Source organism: Ostrinia furnacalis, unplaced genomic scaffold (genome assembly GCF_004193835.3).
Source record: "Ostrinia furnacalis isolate ACB-3 unplaced genomic scaffold, ASM419383v2 OfSCF4915, whole genome shotgun sequence".
Taxonomy (NCBI): Eukaryota; Metazoa; Arthropoda; class Insecta; order Lepidoptera; family Crambidae; genus Ostrinia; species Ostrinia furnacalis.
Window position 1 is genome coordinate 1,477,059 of NW_021135154.1, and position 16,150 is coordinate 1,493,208.

A 16,150-nucleotide genomic window follows, 5' to 3' on the forward strand; every position below is an offset into this window, starting at 1 on the left:
GCGACATTGTTTGGTAAACAACTTAGAGTGTAATAAATAGATTTTTTTAATCCACCACGATTGTCGCGCGCAAGTGGGAAAGGGTTTGCGTGTGTGGACTTTGGGGGAATTGAAATCTGGGAAAAGCGAGGAAATAAATCAAACTTATTGGAGCGTTGAGGATTCAACACAATTGGAGAGAAAAATTTTGTAGCATTATCATCATGATACTCTCCTTTAACATGGTCAATAATACTGAGTGAAATTCTGAAAGGACCCTCAATCACAGGCTCTGATAGCACATTAATTTGTGCTTGATCGTGGTCTTAGGCTGAGTTGCACCACCTTTTACTTCAACCGTAACAATAACAATAACTGGTGCTTTTTGTATGGAGTTTGACTGATTTTTGACGTTTGTCAAAGTTAAAGTAAGATGGTGCAACTCAGCCTTAGAATAGAGACGTTAAAGTGGCTTTATTGCAATTGTGCATTAACCTATAGCATGCTTCAATAAAAAGCTTAAGTAACAGTTGGGCAGACTCAAATAATCTTTTAAGGGCACTAGCAATGACGTGGGGGAGACGTTTGTAAACCATACTGCATTTTAACTGAAAACTAATTTATGTAGATCTTTTGATAGAGAACAAAATGATATTTCATTTGGCATCAGAAATCTGCTAGTATCATCGCCTTCTAGCATTATCTTTCGCACATAAAGCTCATGAAAAACGTTTCACTGCAACTGGGCGACAGTCGGCCACGAATTTCAATTCGCATACCTAGTTAACCATTCCACGCATTCACTTATTTTCATCTTCATACTCCGTGACCGGGGGATGTTGGTTTCATTAGGACCGTACGGGTCATAATTGTGTAAATATTATCTTACTTTGGATTTTAACTCGAAAAGTGTTGGTGTAAGGCCCAGAACAGACGGTGAAACGCAACTGCAACGAAACTGCAACTACTAGTTACTTTTGAGTTGCAACCAGTTTGTTGTGTTTGTCTCTCAACGGACGCTATGGCAGAAACTTAGATGCAACTCAAAAGTAACTAGCAGTTGCAGTTTCGTTGCAGTTGCGTTTCACCGTCTGTTCTGGGCCTAACTGTTAATTTGGCAAATATTAAAAGACTTATAGTTTCCATAACAAAAGGGAATTTCTTTGATCTTACCACGGTATCCATAACTCACTGATAAAATGATGTAATCATCATTCCCCGCGAAGACAAGCGCTGGCGCATTACGATGTGCGAGCTGCGAGCCGCCTAATGTACTGTCAATCATCGCTCTTCCAGCGGGCACAACTTGCATGAGAAGTGGCTTTTTGTTTGCAATTGTTGATAGGGATGGCCTATGTAATAATTTACATCGATGTCGATTTTATTTTTGCTAAAGATACGATACCATAAGCTCAGTAACGGACGGATGCGTTATGATAAAGGTATATCTGAAGATACTAAAAGCTAGATTATAAAATGCGAGAATTAGGTTTTCTACCATTGCTTTTCTGCTTTTGAACATACTTACTTTGCCAACTTACAAAAATGAATGTATACCTTGAAGGTGAGTTTTCAAAAATTACCACTTAAAAAAATTCAGGGCGTTTATCAAAGGTTTCAGAACTTGCATTCATTACTGCTAAAAAATTGCTTGCAGTCAGTGAATGTAGTGCCGTAGATCATCACTCCAGATATTTTATCGATAAATATACATCGACAACTCGCCGACGGTGATGATAATAGCTCCTGAATACCAATAGTGATGTGTCATGCCCGCCAGTTATTGGAAGCACGTACCAAGAAATCTGTAGGTCCTTATCTTGATGGACGTGCAGTTTACCGGCCGATAGCCTGCTAGTATGTTTTCCACGGCTTGAAGATTTTTTGATAAGGCTAAATTGTTTGTTGACTATTAAATCATTGAGGAAATTAACCTAATTGGTCATTTATTAAACTATGAGTGAGTAGATTAGTTATGTTACAGCTGGCTAAATTACTTATAGGATGACGTATTGTAGAGTTAGTCTGGGTGCAGACCACCGATTTTTAGTTAGCCGATAGTTGGATCGGGCTGTAGATCAGTATGGAGAATGGAGATGTATGAAAGTGCGCACATTACACCGATTTGGTATCGATTCTTCATACAAATTAGAATCGGGGCCAACTATCGGTCAACTAAATGTCAGTGGTCTGCGCTTAAGTTTAAATTAGTCAATGATCAATGTATGAGGAAGCGCAACATACCACATCGATGGGTTGCTTATGTTTTTTAAATAACTATTATGCAATAGTAATAAAATGGCCATGATATTGCCAAGTATATCCTGAATCTAATTGTTTTGTGACTGTTGTCTAGTAAATAACCACGCAATGACAAAATGCTTTTTAATATAAACTCAATGATTTTGCCTGCTATGTTGTTCAGGTTGAAGCAATGGAACATTGACTTCAGTATCTTAGATTAAGTAAATCACTGGTAATTTCGTAACACTTCTTCTTCTTTGTGATGTTTGAATTTACTTAGGCGTACATTCCTTATAACTTGAATCATCATGTGAGGTACTAAATTAGCTACTTCATTCGCCTTGACACTTTTTACGACTCTTAGAACACTGCGGTAGGTAGCGTGCATATATTTAAATATCTGATTAAGTACGTACCTAGTGTTAAATATTTATTGATTGATTTCATTTGTAATTCTTCTATTCTTCTTCTAACGTGTGGTGTTTGATATTATTTGACTTATGCATGGATTATTTTTTATCTCAGATATTCAGAAAATTATAAGCCTACAGTGTTTTAAACTTCCATCTGCCTGCATAAAGCCTTTTGCTAACTCTTTTATATTGCAAACAGGTAGAGACTAGAACTCGCTACCTCCTGATATCTTCCCTTTTTCTTCCTAAACCCTTGAGAAAGAAGCTGTCAATAATATCTGAGTTTCTTGCGCTGCTTCTTCTCAGCACTGGCCCATTTGTTGTCCCGGAGCAGTGGTAGGGTTAAAGTAATACTGGACGCGTAAAAGAGCTTTTTATAAGCCTACTTGCAAAATAAACGAATTTGAAAAATTCCTGACTTATCGAATAAAAAAAACTGGGAAAAAATAAACAAATACGAAACGTGTGTTCATTGCATATTTAATGTAAAGTGTTTACAGAGATAAGAATTCCGATTAAAACGAAATTCCCTCAGTAAATCCATCAACATCGCATCACTTTTTGTGGATCCGCGAACTCTGCGGTAGGCAACACGTATAGATTTAGATATCCGATCGTATTGACACTTGATCGGTCACGTATCGCACACGCGCACCGCTTCGTAATTACCGGACTGCGCTGGCGCCGATGACGTAATCCCGAATGTGACAGTCATTGCGTAGATAGGGATCTTGTGGAAGTGGCTGGATATGTTCGGAAAATATTAATAATTTTGAATTAATAAATAAATATTAATATAGGTTGTTGATGATGTCATTATTATAATAAGATGGCACCACAAGTTAAACAAGCAAAATTTGAGAATCTATGTGTTAAAAAAAATCAGAAAAATAAAATTTCTTTTATTTTTATCTAAGTCAACTGAATTTGTAACTATTTGTTTTCTTTATGCATAACAAGGCATGTATTTGACCACAATCGCACCTGATGTTAAGTGGGATGCAGTCTTGATGGTACATATCTGCCCTGTAAGTGCCTATTCACTCTCGCTTTGAAAAGGCCCGGATTATAGTCTTCGGGAAAGACAGCAGCAGGCAACGAATTACAGTCCCTAGCTGTTCGCATTATAAAAGAGTCATCGAAACGCTTAGTGCGAGCTGGTGGAATGTCAACAATATAGGGATGGTACGCTAACCTGCGTCTGGTTCCCCGTTGATGGAAGGGGGCTGGTGGAATTATTTCGTGTAATATCGGTCGCACATACCTAGAACCTAGATAGATTACCTAGAGCTTTGACAGTACCTAGAAGATATTAAACCAGGAAATCTCAAATTATTTTCCTGCTGATAAAACAACGAAAAACAAACGTAAAAAAGTAGGTAACTAATGTGTTTTGTATTCACATGTACAATCAAAAGCACTATACGCTAAACACAGGCATCTTATGCTCTTGTATTAAGTTCTATTTTGCAACAAAAAAACAGTCTGACGTGGTCGTCTGTACACATGATAATTGCGTAATTTACGCGACTCCAGACGACGCATGTTAATGTGTTACGGTGAATTTTACTTTCGATTCTGGTTAATACAAAACAGTTAATTTAACCTTGCTTCTAGTAACTATTCATACATAATGCAGGAGCTAAACGATGATACGAGAGAAATGATTTACAGCTTAGAAGTTGGTAATTTTAGCTTTTAAGTTAGTACAATGTATGAGTGTTAAGTACCTATAATTGAAATGTAAACAATAACTTAAGAGCTGCAGCGATTGATGGAATAAACCTTTCTAAATTAAGTGTTTTAGTTACACTAGGCAATAAATACATATTTTTATAGGAGCAATATCTATGTTTAGTAGTTCCCACATACATTTTTTTATACTACATATCACTAAGTATCAGTATGTTGTTCATTGTCAAGAAGCAAGGACTTTTAATAATTTTACAAGTATGTAGGTATTATCTTGGCATTTGAAGAATATTATAATTTCTCGATAAAAATTAATGAAGCTGTAGCAGCAGATTACTCATTTAAAGGCTTTATACAATTTCCAGTACAGCCTTTTTCATAATGACATTTGAATTTTACTCAACAATTCAATCATCAATAATCATAATTCATCATCATCATCAGCCACAGGACGTCCACTGCTGAACATTGGCCTCCCCCAATGCTTTCCATGTTGCCCGGTTGGTAGCGGCCTGCGTCCAGCGCCTTCCTGCTACCTTTATGATGTCGTCGGTCCACCTTGTGGGTGGACGTACGACGTGGCGGTACGCGGTAAACATACTTCACTCATTCATAAGTTTATAATGTTAATTGTGAAAAATCTAAAACGTTAAAATAGCGGTATCACTAGAATCAAACGTCAGAATAGAGGGATTCGCGGGTACGACTCCGCGCGCTTTTGTGCTAAGTGATGAATTGTATCTAAATTATGGCAATATAATGTGAAAGTTGAGTATGCAGTGTTTTATTTATGAGAATAGATCTATCGGCCTCTAACAATATTTTTTTAGTAAAAACACTAGTAAATAAACATAGCAGATTCGTTAATCCGCGCCAACACACCGCATAAGCCTTAATTAAATAAAATTGAAATGAAAGCGGCAAATGGATTTTACGTGCTTCCATTAATGGCTGGTTCCGTATTATTTTCGAACGTTTATTATTGTGTGTAATGCGTCGGATCATTATTCATTGTTTAATAAGCTGCTTTAAAAACAACATGTTTTCATTAACGCTGTCCACGGCTAATGTTTTAGTTCGATACGTTCCAATTTGCGGCCATATTAGTTATGGTCCCGAGATAATGGAACTGCAATTTTTTATTTGGTTTCGATTGCACTTCTGTTACCAAAATTCGTATGTTAAACCAATCCGGACCGCTTTATCTTAAAATAATGAATTTTTGATAGTAGACGAAATGTGTGAATTGGGTTATGGGGGTGTTTTAGGGCCCAATCTTATGTCCGAAGAAAAGTGGTATTACTTGTTACTTGTTAAATTTTTTCCTTAAATTTTTCATATATTGACTAAATATTATCATTATCATTGTAAACAATATGCATTCTCTGTTGATTTGTATTGGTATACCTGTGCTTTTCATAAAAACGCATCTTATATTAAAATGGCAATGCCAGATTTTGTATGGAAGGTGGCGTCTTTTTTTTTTTCACGCGGCCATCGACCAAACTTTGTTTTTTGATTACAAAATAGTGTAATAAACCAAACTTACTATGGCATATATATCTCTAAACTCAGTCTGAACTGAGTTATGATCATTAGAAGTTTGATGATTTTCATACTAGATTTGCTTTTTGCGCGTAAGTTTTGTAAGAAATTACAACAAAATATTGCGCTATTTTTTTATTGCGCTGATTCTGCTCCATACTGATGTCTGGAGCCTTTAATGGATGGTATTGTTTGTTTACACATACAATGTCACTATTTTGTTGCAATTTCTTACAAAACTTGCGCGCAAAAAGCAAATCTAGATGTAAAATCATCAAACTTCTAATGCGAAAAAAAAAGACGCCAATTTCCGGCATAGTCTTTTGATTCGATTCAAAGGACGATAAAAATTTCAAAGTACTAACCTAAGGACACGATTAAAAATTCGTACTGTACTGGTCTTCCACAATAATTATTCAAACATATTTAAATTTAAGACCATGTACGAAGGGTATCCAGAACCAGGCATTGATTTAGTGGCTGTTATGACCGTACTTTTTAAATTCACCTTGCATTTTAATGCGCAAAAAGTAGGCTTTTGTGAATGATAAAAATGCTTGAAACATGAAGAATTTCTTTACCTTAGGATAGCGGGTGGTGCGGTCTGACAATATCTGTGAATAATCAGAGTTTACACCTTTGCAACTCAGCCTTGCATCTTAAAACCACATTGTTTTGAATGTAGATTCTTAACGCGTGGTGATAAGTCTCAAAATTGAGTTGGGCACTTTTGTTTTAAGTGAATAAAAGCTTGTAAGATTCTATAGTGTTGTGGAAGTGTAATTTATCGTCGTCTTTGCAAGATAATTGCGTAAATCATGCATTTATGACAGCGCCGAGACTGTTGTCTACCCGCGGTCGGTTCTGCGGGCTGTCACTGCGCACAACGTAAACAGTGATTTTCGTATCATTGTTATTGCTTTTTAAACTTCATGGCGTTTATTGTCCGTCCTTTTGTTTGTGCTCACCTTTATGACGGGTTTTGCGAATCTATTAATAGAGCTTTTTGTAGATATTCCTGTCGGCTTTTAAACATACCTTATTTTAGAGTTTTTTTAACTGGTTCTTTTTTAATAATTCTTGTCACTTTGCATAAGAAATGCTAAACGTTTTTGCTTTACTCCGGATAGTAGTTTTAAGGCACAACTACTCCATGGCTTTGAAATCGACAAATAGTCAATTTGTTGTTTTGTTAGTGACAAACAAGACGTGACATCATAGTTATGTACGAGTAGGTACTGCCATACATGTATAATCTATTTTCGAAAGCTCATAAGAAATTGATTGGTGGCAACATATTATCTCTGTCTCTATGTACCTACGTAGCTAAGTTCACTTATCAGGGATCATTATCAAAGATCGATCGGTTCAGTTGATAAACGGTTCGGCATTTGTCAGCGAACATAAATCTTGGAGCACACTGCGTTGATAGCAACATAATTAATGATGAGTGACAGTTGGTAATGATAGGCTACCTGCGAGCCTAAGGCAAGTTCTAGAGCTTTATTGTTGAAAGAAAATTATTGTTTTAGGGGCTCTATTTAATGTAACGAGGTAGAAATTGAACAAAGTGTCTTGGTACTCCTTCTATGCAAAAGTGTATCTATGGTATTTTTTCAGGAGAGGGCTGGCCCCTTAATTCGATCAAATGGAGTATTAAGTAGAAGTCAAAATTATTCCAGCGGACCTAGCCTTATTGATTGTAAATATTGTAATACATGCTACACTCTTAGGTACAACAAACATTTTAGACGTTGCTGATCCTATGGAAGACCTTATAAATTTTTCATTGTATAAAATTGCTCTATCTAGAGCGCTAGCATAGATAACAAAACAAACTGCGTGTACCACATGTCCCATACCTTCACGAAGCCCCGAGAATTTTATCCAACATTAATTTTTGCCCGCGAACTATTAAAGCTGTATAAGAGCTTATGCTCGTATTAAGGTTCTATAAGAGCATATACTAGTCTTAAAGGTCTATAAAAGCATAGCGAAGTTAAAGACTTAATTAGCCATCGCGGCGGGACTGGCGCGTTTATCTTATCTGAGCGCGCACGATCCGCGCATGTCCGCGCTGCGCGGGAGTCGACGCGGACGATTTATGTAGCTAGCTGTCTCGGCGAACTTTGTACCGCCAATATAAAGTTGTTAAGTTATCTATAAAATCACAATATTTATTTCTGAACGCATTCTGTTTGATACCTATAATTGTTGACAACACAACCTTAAAGACATATTGCGAACTAGCGGCTGCCCGCGACTTCGTACGCGTAGATCCCGTTTTACCCTCTTAGGGGTGGAGTTTCGTAAAATCCTTTCTTAGCGGATGCATCATTACATCTACGTGCATGCCTTTCAGCCCGATCCGTCCAGTGGTTTGGGCTGTGCGTTGATAGATCACTATGTCAGTCAGTCAGTCACCTTTGAGTTATAAATTTTGACTTTTTGACGTTGACTTACAGCGTTAGACGGTACATCAGGCTAAAATAGTGACGCACCTTTATGTTGTTGTAAAATATGAAGTCAATAATGTGTTGTTGAGTGTACAGCGTTAGTATTCCACAATATTGCTAATAATATCCGATTTCGTTATTTATATTTGTTCATAAATCGTTGGGAATTTATTCGAGTACTGTTTGACAGGTTTGACATGGGCAATGATTGAGCACGGAATAGAATTGTGAAGGCGGTGAGTGAGATTAATTCGGTTAGGTAGATCGATAGTTGTCACTATGTAATTATAGTTGTATTTACATAATACTGATTGATCAATCAACTAGCTACCGATTAGATTAATACTGCCATAAACCACAATAGTAAGTTATCAAAAACCTTCTGTCTTCTTTTAAAAATACAGGAATGTTTTCTATCTACAGTATTAACTATTAAGAGTACTTTCCCTTCAAGTGGCTCTACAAAATTCCACCTTGTATAGACAAAGTATAATAATGTTTTCGCCACTACAATTCATATTCGTTTTATATGTAATACTAGCCTGTGTCTTTACCATACCTGTGCATCAAGACATGAACCTAAGCGGTAGTAGACCCTACCCCTAACTGAACTGGATCGCCTGTGCGGTGTGTTGAAATCTAGCAGTAAACTGTGATCAGAAATGAGGAGATCGAATTAGAAATGAGGAGATCCGTAAACGAACTAAAGTCTCTGACATAGCCCGACGGATTAGCAAGCTGAAGTGGCAATGGGCAGGGCACATAGTACGCAGAACTGACGGCCGATGGGGCAGTAAGGTTCTGATGTGGAGGCCGCGTACCGTAAAATTCAGCGTGGGACGTCCACCCACAAGGTGGACCGACGACATCATAAAGATAGCAGAAAAGCGCTGGACGCAGGCCGCTACCAACCGGGTAACATGGAAAGCATTGGGGGAGGCCTATGTTCAGCAGTCGACGTCCTATGGCTGAGATGATGAGTCAAAACTGTAGAAATATCAATTTTAATTATACACCTAAAATCATGTTTCCACCACTATATTCCTTTTACAAGCAATGTTTTCATCAGTCTGTGTCCTAACTATCAAGACCTAACCTACGCGGTAGTAAAGACCCTAGACCCCTATCTGAACTGGATCGCCTGTGCGGCGGGGTCCCACTAATTAAGATAACTCAATATGTCCACCGATTGGAAATATGGCGGCGCGCACGCAAGAATGTCAGCGCATTGATCTTGCTGGCAAATTGTGCAGCAAGATAGTGAGCGATGGGCGCGATTTGTCAGCGCTGCGTAATGAGACTGATCGCGCTGATACGAGTTAATTTGAGAGTTAAATATTAGCTGTGCTCTGGCACTGTCGACGTGAATCTTACATTAATAAGGTAGGTACTTACTAATTTGACTGGAGGCTTAAATATCATTGATGGAAATGAGAAAGTGAGGAACAAGGGAAGAAATACGAAGTACGTGGGCAGATACACAGAAAATAATGACGTAGGTATGATCGATTTTAGTATAATTGTGCTGAGGGGCTATTCCGTGATGACAAGTTTTCTGTATTTCGAATCTATTCGTCTCTATCACACATCAAAGATCAGCTGGCACTTTGACTATTTACACCTATGCGTTACTAGTGTTCTAAAACATTACCTATGTACTGTTTACAAAATATCAAGCACGTAACTATGCAAAAAAAATGTTACGTTAGCAGTTGACAAATTTTCTTCTAACTAAGGTATCAATTTCAACCCAAAATTGTCAGTTGAAGCCCACTTCCCCTAATCCCGTCCTCCGTAACAAACGGTGTAACATGAAAATATCTAATTAAAGTAGTACCAAAATCCGATATCAACCACATCGTGGCGTCACGAAACGCCGGACTACCTAATAAAGCGGGAGTCTCACGTTCCTAATTAGCTCGTTAATTATAAGGCTTTCATGGCAGCCTTAATTCCTGCATAAAACACTGGCCTGAAACGGGCTTAATTTTTGACCGGATTTTGTTACCCGGGTAATCTTGCTAGTTAACGTTGAAACTGTTTAGTATAAATAAGAACCGACGTCTGACCCAGATGGAATTAATACAAGAAATACCAGTCTAGTACCACAAACACGAGGCTTCTAGGTAAGATTTAAACATTTGAATATCGGAATTGAGTCATGGTACAAATAAATTAAACAAATGAACATCAGATGAGATTGATGGAATAAATAATATGAAATATTTAATCACAGATCATATACCTACCAAGAATTACGACTTTTGCTATTTCGTATGCATATTTAAAATGTTATGTTTCAAAAATACTTACATCTTAAGAGCAGGAGCTGTACATTCTCGCCTGGTAATCTTTTGCGTTGCGTTTTTCTTTTTGAGCACAAATTTTATTAAAACTTACACTTATACTTTCCTAACACTTTTCTTTTACTCAAAGTCACTAACTTTTAAAAACTTTTCACTTCTTTCATTCCTTCAGTAAAGTTAAATAATGATTTTTACACCACCACGAGTGATTTCGACATACTACCTGAGCAATGGTATTTATTTCCCCCACGATCCGAGTAGAATTTTTTTTCATTTGTTGTTTTTACACCAGCACTGGCGATTCATACATACTGCCTAAGTAGGAATCATTTAATTCCAATGTACCCCCATTTGCTCACATAATACTTGTTACATATTGTATTAGATTAGTGCCTCCACACATGGTCCTCGGAAACACGTCCCTTCAACCAAAAATATCTCAAAGACGCATTACCGCAAATGACACATAGTCCCGGGGACTGAACGCGTGAGCAAATACCTAAATAATGGCAGGCCCTCACCAGGTGGAGTCCAGTCATTACTCTTGTGGTAATCCTCGAATACGCCAAGATTTATATGGCCCTGACGGACCGCCGAATTTAGCTGTTTCATAAAAAGTGGGGCTTACTTATAAATAATGTTAGACCCAGTATCGTACGTGGGTAGTTTGATATATCGAATGTTAAACTATTGTCATCTTGATCGTATAATGATGTAAATCTTGATTTATGTTGCATATGCTACGAGGTATTAGGTCGTCAAATATTTATTAATCGTGTTTATTTCAATATTAATGTTAGAAATCTAGACGTTATAATTTTGTTGTCCTTTCCCATACAAAAGGTCACTACAGCATCATGCACTTTGACGCATCGGGTTGGTATCTTTAATTCTACCTTTAATGGATTTACTTCCCGTAGCTCAGTGAAATTCTTGAAATGTTACTTCTTTGTAAATTAACCCGTGCTTTCACATTACGCCGATCGCGTGAGTTCGTCGAAATGTCAGACGTGCCAATTGGGTAGTTAACACCGTAATTCATAGGCCCCAAATCTCTAATTAATCCTTATTTTTAGCCTTGAAAAACCCAAATAAGCTTTTAAGGTTATACTAGATTTTCAGATGCATAAAAATTAATAAAGGAAAATTATGTGTGGTGAGCAACATTTGACGCCTTTTACTAAACAAAACTCTAAGGGAAATTGCGTTTCAGTCAGCTCAAAAAAAGTGTCAATGGTTGGTGTATTTGGTGATCTTATCTAACCCATTGGCATTTTACAGAACATTCAAATCACAAACTCCAAGCAAAATTAAAAGGTGATGAGCCTTTATGATCTTTAAGACTTCCAAGTAGATACAAACCTTTAACTTTATATTCCGTTGCATAAGACTACATTCTCCTTCATCTAGACTGCATATACTGCAAAATAAACATGCAGCCAACACTGAGGAAAGTAGCCAGGTTGTCGTGCCAAACAGGAAGTGCGCTCGCAAGGCCGCCATGGATGTGAGGTTCGATTCCCGCCGAACGGCTATACACTTTATGCGATTCTAGATCCAACGCACTTTGGAAACGAATATGAATATGTTCTAAATATGTTTCGCTAGACCTATTGACATTATTCGTCGATGTTGCTTGTGAAATGAGCTGGCTAGAAGTGGCAAAAAGTGATAGTTGTAATTTTGAAAGGCCTTTGCGTTTTTTTTTTATGAAGTTACTTAACTTTCCGTGAAAGGATTCGATTTTCGAAGGAATCAAAGTGCCCCTGGACTCAATGGCCTTCAAAAGTTTTGTTCATTTGTTCACTTCAACTTTTTCGTCTTTCCTTCAGTCATTCAAGCGCGTAAAAAAGCTCAAAATTCGATTTATTTGGGGCTGACTACATAACTTATAAATATTACTTTTTGTAACATGACAGTGTCATTTACTAACCTTAGTTACATAACACTTTTATCGATTAATAAAATCAATGTATTGATTTCCTGCGTTGGTTAATGTTTTGATAATAATTGCGTAACTAACTTCCACTGACACCAGTGGGTGTTGCTGGTTACTGGTGATCTGTTACGTTGCATAGGCAGTATACCTCCTAGCATAGGCAGTATAAAGAGGCTTAGATAAAGGTTCAGGTTTATAAAGGTGAGTTCACCTTTATTCGTCCTACGAAAATCGGACTGAAGCCACTTGTTTTTAGGCTGGGTTGCACCATCTTACTTTAACTTTGACAAACGTCAAAAATCTGTCAACCTCCATAAAAAAATCACCGGTTATCGTTATAGTTACGGTCAAAGTTAGGTGATGCAACTCAGCCTTATAGTTGTAAGTAGTAGCTTGCGTGAGAGAGAATATTAGATCACACATAATATTCTTGTGGCAAATTCACTCCTATTGCATCTTCTAAGCTGCCACAATATTTCCGATATTCAGTGTTTACCGTGATTCACCTATTTAGGTAGATGACGTCATGATGAGCTAACTTGAGAATGTATTCTTTACTTGAAACAATTTTTAATAAATTATTTGATATTCCTTATTATCTAACTTTGCCAATGTAAAAACACCTTTATTGGGAGGTCAAGCAGGTTGACATCCGCTAAGCTTGCAAACGGTAGGGTGACCTCATGGGAATCACCTGCAATTGATTACTCTATGTCCAGGGACTTTTGACTTAGCGTAAAAGCCAATACGACCTTTTAATAGGGAAATATCGTATTCGGTAAAGATATTGAATATTTTTGTGATTTATTTGATTATTACTGAAGTATACCTAGATGTGGCGTTGTCCTTAAAGTTACTTCTAGAATAATCTATCATCCAAATAGTGAAATAATTTGTACATAGATGACGTAGTTAAGTTCTCTCTTGACAGAAACGAAACCAGTTAATAGAAACCCTGCCTCTCTCTTTTGTTTTATCAAAATTATTAATTTGAATTTTATGACTATTTTGTAATGTTTCAGATTAATTAAAATAAAACATGTAATACAGTAACAGAATTTTATTTAATGCAAATCCATTTCGCACTATAGCCGACATTGTACAAAAAATTATATCGCTTTCGATCATATGATAGGTAGACAGGTAATAATAATAATATTACACAACTCTTCACACAGTTACAATCATAAAACACAAACATTAAACCATTTTCTACACTAGAATCCCTCGAGCTTTTTAAGTATTTCATCATTTATTACTATTTAATTTTAATTAATTATGTTACATTACAATAAATTGCGCCTACCTAGTATTTACGTATGACAAATGCTTCGTAAACAGGTCAGATTTATAGTAGTTTATTCGTGAGCACGATTTCAGTAAAATAAATAAGGTACCTATTTGTTTAATAGCAAATTTATTGCGTCACGGAACAAGCCAATAATGCAGTGAGATACAAAAACAAGTGTTTTAATTTAAACTCCGTTCCACTAATAAATTGTTTTGTGATGAAGCGGTAGGTACATAAATAGTGTATAAGTATATTTACAATAAGTATGTAACAAAACGACACGAAAATTTTGACGAAGATCCTTTCAAGTAAAAAAACTGATGTTAAATAAAGCAACTAATAAAATAAGGAACTTTAAGAGGTAATTAGATGAGTCCATGATGATTTCCTAAACACGAAATTATTTTGGCACTTCGAAGACAAAAGGAAAAGTTGAAAGAGTCTCGACAAAATTTCACCAATTTAAAGTACAGAAGATAAAATTACGTATATGTTTATAGGAATCCAAAAATATTAACGCTACTGTATCTTAAAATAAATTACATTATTACTTATTTAATTAGCTATTCGTATACTGGGCACAACTAGTTTTGATTCTTGTCATTTTTTCAAGTGACTATAGATAAACTATTTCTCTAATAATAAGTTAAGCTATCGACTAATAAATGGAATATTTCTTCATACTAAAGCTTTTGCATTTACGTATATAGGACCACTGGCACTGCGCACGGCAACAAAACAAAATCCATCCGGAAAATTCTGGTTCTTCAACTTCACACGTAGCGTATATATTAAATCATGATTTATGACGATCTCTTTATAAAGTTGTCTTACAGCGATATGAATATTTATGGTCATAATTGTAATTTTATTTTGTTTATGCGCATTGCCAATAAAATAATATATTATGTAGAAGATTGCTACAGGTATCCCTACCATGTATTTTAAGAACGTATACCGACGTTGTACATCAGATTTCTGTTACGTACGTAGTAATATACACTAGACTTAATATTTACACTTGTAGTTTATAACAAATTCAGTGCAACAGACACAGCAACGAGATTACACGCCACGTGTTGGGTTGTTTGGAGGACTAAAGTAGGTTCGGAGAGATGGACGACATGTGTACACATCCAAGTGATGTTATTGGTCGTTAACGATAATGGTGAACTTAAAAAGGGCTTTCAAAAACAATTATGTAAAAACTCTAACAATAACTCATCCTTAACCGTTAGTTCGATGTTGAGGGAAGTGACTCACTCCAAGGACCAAAAGCGTTCGGTCGATACATATCTCGTTAATGTGTCTGCATTGAACATGCCTTTTAATATCATTGCGTAATAAATATTTGTTACACGTCCCCACTATCGCCGCCTCAGTCTGTTAACGCTAATACAAAATAGTAAAAGATAAAATAACTAAATATACTTTCTAATTTTACTACAGAACAAAAGTATATCACAGAGAAGAGAAATCGCAAACAATTGCTAAATAAAATAACACATGAGTAAGTATAAAGAGTAGACCCGCAGTCGAGACTCGCGTTTTGGCCGATAAAGCGCGATTTCGAGTGAGCGATAGTGGGTCCGATTCGCACGATAAATAAAAACACAATTCCATTTGAAGCTCGGAGCTGTGGCGCGGCGCGTCCCGTGTACCTCAGCAGGCGTTCAAGATTTATACACGGAGATGCGGAACAATATATCACGGGAGAACGCGGGAACCCGACCTATTCCTAGCGCCGAACAGCCACTGTGCCGAGCGACGTGATAGCAGATCACCCGATACCGCTCCGCTACCAACATCACTCGATACTCCGTACCACGGACACCGTACATCACTAGTTTCCATTCTCATCTCCGCCTCAAAACCGCGCTCTAATAAATGCGTCTATTCGACATTCCGACGTAATATATTCATTCACAAGTTAAGGTAAGCGATAAATAAGCGGACACCGAACTGCGATTTTTCATCCGAGCTTCATATAATTTATAGTCGACGATGATATCGCGACTGGTTCTTTTATTTGTGAAATAGTGATACGCGGAGTGTGCTCGGTAAGCGTTACTAACGGGAAATTTTGACGATAAATCACCGGCAGTCGATTGCCTAAACGTTCGCGTGGGCTGGCATAAAAATGTATTCGATAGGCCAATTTGATATCTTGATCTACCAGCTCGCGAGGCACTGACGGCCGAAGTCGGGGGCGCTAACTTACAAGTGAAGCCTACACCTACCCAAGCTTTGACAACGCTTAGCGCGGCGACAACCTGGAACAAAAG

At 37.0% G+C, this 16,150-nt stretch overlaps 1 protein-coding gene across 2 annotated transcripts in view; it reads right to left on the reverse strand.

Annotated features, from left to right (window-relative positions):
- Window positions 1-13,627: 13,627 nt before the first annotated feature.
- Window positions 13,628-16,150, reverse strand: part of Ubx (ultrabithorax) — a 156,952-nt gene continuing 154,429 nt past the window's right edge. For both annotated transcript variants that reach the window (XM_028314750.1, XM_028314751.1), the window contains one exon: window positions 13,628-16,138. The gene's annotated coding sequence lies outside the window, so the exon portion shown is untranslated. The remainder of the gene's footprint in view (window positions 16,139-16,150) is intronic.